This window comes from Equus quagga, chromosome 16, assembly GCF_021613505.1.
Source record: "Equus quagga isolate Etosha38 chromosome 16, UCLA_HA_Equagga_1.0, whole genome shotgun sequence".
NCBI classification, from domain to species: Eukaryota; Metazoa; Chordata; class Mammalia; order Perissodactyla; family Equidae; genus Equus; species Equus quagga.
In genome coordinates this window covers 345,006-349,212 of record NC_060282.1, presented here as the reverse complement: position 1 = coordinate 349,212, position 4,207 = coordinate 345,006, and the positions used below count along the sequence as shown (strand labels likewise).

At 48.2% G+C, this 4,207-nt stretch overlaps 1 pseudogene; it reads left to right on the top strand.

Moving 5' to 3' along the window:
• Window positions 1-227: 227 nt before the first annotated feature.
• LOC124227780 (elongation factor 1-alpha 1-like) lies at window positions 228-1,611 on the top strand (annotated as a pseudogene).
• The last annotated feature ends 2,596 nt before the right edge of the window (window positions 1,612-4,207 follow it).

Here is a 4,207-nt window from a genome sequence, read left to right as displayed (position 1 = left end):
GGCCGGCCCCGTGGCACAGCGGTTAAGTTCACACATTCTGCTTCTTGGTGGTGTGGGGTTCGCCGGTTCGGATCCCAGGTGCAGGCATGGCACCGCTTGGCAAAAAGCCATACTGTGGTAGGCGTCCTGAGTATAAAATAGAGGAAGATGGGCATGGATGTTAGCTCAGGGCCAGTCTTCCTCAGCAAAAAGAGGAGGATTGGCAGTAGGTAGCTCAGTGCTAATCTTCCTCAAAAAAAAAAAAAAAGAATCATTGAAAAATTTGAGAAGGAGATTGCTGAGATGGGAAAGGGCTCCTTCAAGTATGCCTGGATCTTGGATAAGCTGAAGGCTGAATGTGAGCATGCTGTCACCATTGATATGTCCCTGTGGAAACCTGAGACCAGCAAGTATTATATGACCATCATTGATGCCCCAGGACACAGAGACTTTATCAAAAGTGATTACAGGCACATCTCAGGCTGACTATGCCATCCTGATGTTGCTGCTGCTGTTGGTGAATTGGAAGCAGGTATCTCCAAGAATGGGCAGATCCACAAGCAGGTCCTTCTGGCTTACACACTGGGTGTGAGACAACTAATTGTTGGTGTTTACAGAATGGATTCCACTGAGCCACCCTATAGCCAGAAGAGATGGAAAGTCACCCATAAAGATGGCAATGTCAGTGGAGCCACACTGCTTGAAGCTCTGGATTGCATCCTCCGACCATCTCATCCAACTGACAAGCCCTTGCATCTGCCCCTCCAGGACATGACAAAATTGGTGTCTTCATACTGTGCCTGTGGGCCAAGTGGGGACTGGTGTTCTCACCCCCTCAGCATGGTGGTCACCTTTGCTCCAGTCAACGTTACAACTGAAGTCAAGTCTGTTGAGATGCACCAGTAAACTTTGAGAGCAGCTCTTTCTGGGCACAGTGTGGGCTCCACTGTCAAGAACATGTCTGTCAAAGATGTTTGTCATGGCAGTGTGGCTGGTGACAGCAAAAATGACCCAACAATGGAAGCGGCTGGCTTCATGGCTCAGGAGATCATCCTAAATCATCCAGGCCAAATCGGTGCCGGCTATGCACCTGTTGGGGATTATCACACAGCTCATTGCTTGCAAGTCTGCTGAGCTGAAGAAGATTGACCACTGATCTGGGAACAAGCTGGAGGATGACCCCAAATTCTTGAAATCTGATGATGCTGTCATTATTGATATGGTTTCTGGCAAGCCCATGTGTGTTGAGAGCTTTTCTCATTATGTTTTGCCAGGTTGTTTTGCTGTTCATGACAGGAGGCAGACAACTGCTGTGGGTGTCATCAATCAGTGGACCAGAAGGCTGCTGGAGCTGGCAAGGTCACCAGGTCTGCCCAGAAAGCTCAGAAGGCTAAATGAATATTGTTCCTAATACCTGCCAACCCCAGTCTTAATCAGTGGTGGGAGAACAGTCTCAGAACTGTCTGAATTGGCCATTTAAGTTTATAGTAAAATACTGGTTAATGATAACAAATTGTAAAACCTTCAGAAGGAAAGGAAGGTGTTTTGTTGGCCATTTGGGTCTTTGTGTGTGCCAGTTTTAAGCTATTAGTTTTAAAAGTCAGTGCTTTTAAGTGAAAACAACTTGACCAAAAATTTGTCATAGAATTTTGAGACCCATTAAAATAAAGTTTAATGAGAAAAAAAAGTTTTGAATTAGATTTCCCCTTTAGGCCCAATCCAAGGGGAAAGGAGGAAAGCCTTTGGAGAGGAAGCCAGCTGTGAAATGCATCCTCCCAGCCCCCCTTTGCCACCAGGCAGTGGCACAGACTCAGCCAAGCACACCTGACTTCAGAGGCCTGGTCTTGAGGAGTCCAGAGGTGTGGGTAAGAGCAAGCAGGCCGACATGCACTCAAGGTCTCCACACAGCCAGTCCTGGGTGGAAGGAGCAAAGCTGTTGCCTCTGTCAGAAAGGGAGAAGGAAGGGCTTTCTGAGTCCTCTCCTCAACTGTGGCCTCCTCACAGGGAAGGAAAGACGTAGCAGGTGTCGTCACAGACAGGTGCTTCCTTGGGTCACTGATGGAGGCCTGGCCTACTCCCTTCCACTTGTCCTGTTGTGTGCACCAGAGCACGTGCAGTGGAGGAGGTGCCTGTGGTCAGGAAGGCCTGATGAGGAAGGATTGGAACTGGGCCTTGAAGAACAGGTAGGATGATGGCAGAAACGGGCAGAAGCATCACAAGCAAAGACGCAAGAAAGAGGTCCATTTTCCCAGATACAGGCAAGATGGGAATGTGACTGGAGAGCAGGGCAGGCCTGGCCTTTCAGGCTGTCCTGGAGAATGTGGGTGCAGTCCTGGAGGCTGTGGAGCCATTGGAAGATTTTGAGAAAGACGGAGGCATCGGCCAAGGAGGGTTTCAGAGTCAATCTTCAGGCTGCCTAGGAACGTGGAGTGTGAGGGGCTCTTGGGAGGTACTCTGTGTGGCTCATCTCACCTGTCATCCAGGTGTAATATGGAGGCTTCTCTGTTCCTGCGAGATTGTAAATCAGTTTCTTGATTACCCAAGTCACATGCTCCATTTCCTTCATGCAGGACTTGGGTCTAGAGACGATCTTGTGCAGGTTGTGGCTGAGTGGAGTCCATGTCTGGTCAGGAGCATGGGGAGCCAGCAGGGAGGCTGTCCGGAGACAGGCTCACTGGCCCGGGTCTGCTCAGATTTGCAGACTCTGATTTTGCTCCCATGCTGGGATGCTCCCTACACTCCAGGAAGTGGACATAGAAGACCAGAGAGCCAGGGCACAAACGTGAGCCCTGCTGGGACCTCTCGGGTGCCACCAGTACCAGTGTTCCCACTAGGACTGCTGCCTTTGTGCACAAATTTCAAGGGAAGCTGGGGTTCAGAATGTGGAAGTGGCTCATAGGACTCAAATCTCTGTGGCTCCAAGCCCTGAGAGCCACTGCTTGCATCTCCACAATAGGGATCAGATCACACGTGTGGTCACTGCAGTCGCTGCCCAGCCATAGCTGCCCTGGGACAGTGCCTGGATGGTGTCTGCACATGTCTGGCAACTGTTAACCAAAACTAACAGCTTTACAAGGCAAAAATAAAGTTTTAAAGAAAAGAGAGACTTTATGTAAAAAGTTTGCAAAGCAAGGAAGTACACCTCATCCCACAAGTTGATAGGTGAGCTCCACCTCCCCGGCCTAGGGGTGGCTGATTTTTAAAGGCAAAAAGTGCACAGCATGCAAGGCTAAGACTGAGTCCAGTTCATATTGTTCGCCCTTTCCAGCCCCAGTTTATCTTGTGCCTGGGGCTTTCTAAATATCCTAACTTTAGGGAAAAACTACTGCATTGTTCTCCAGCCATCTGGTGACAGTCAAGGTTAAAATGTAATTTTCTGTTTCTGTCCATAGTTCAGCCTTGAGGTGGTCGTGATAACCATCACTTCAACTCTGGCCTCGTTCTTATCTCTTTATGACTTTTTGTGTGTCCATTTTCTTTCTCTGAGGCTTGGAGTTTAAGCTGAATGTAGGTTTCCTCAGACTTTCTTTAATGAGTGATCACTTTTCTGCTCACTAAATTAAAATCACATTGTCTTGCCCTCTTGGGCAGTAAGATTAGGGTTAAAGAAGTTTTAGGGTGACTCCAAACTATTCAGTAGCACACCTACAGTCTCTTGTCCTGTTTCCACAGATGGCCAACCACACCCATTGTGAGAGTCTTCCAGGAAGAAAAAGAGCATGGGTTTTGGGCTGAGACAGGCAGATCTGAGTTCACTTATTGTGTGATCACAGATAATTTGTCTAACTCCTCAACTTCAGTTTTCTTACCTGTAAAATGGTCATATTAATACCTACCTGGTGCATTTAGGGCACTTGGCACAACCTGGCACATAGCAGGTGCTCAATGATTGGCAGATACTGTTATAATCACAGGTGGCTTTTACCAGGTTAATCCCTAAGAGCAATATTATCTTTGTGAACTCTGAGTGCTTAGGAGGTAACTGTTTCCTGAAGTTAGCGACAAGACCCAGGTTCTGACATGTAGCTTATGGGCTCATGGGTTTGCCCACAGCCGCCTAGAAGCACTCCCAAGAGAACCACTTTTCCTAAAAGGAGGAGTAAAATTTTTTCTACATACATCCCTTAGTTCTCATTCTGCATGGACCCCAGTAGTCCTCAGCAACATTGGGGTCACGGTGGCCTCATTCCATGAAGGTCTCTATGGAACCCAGCCCCATGGGCCCTAA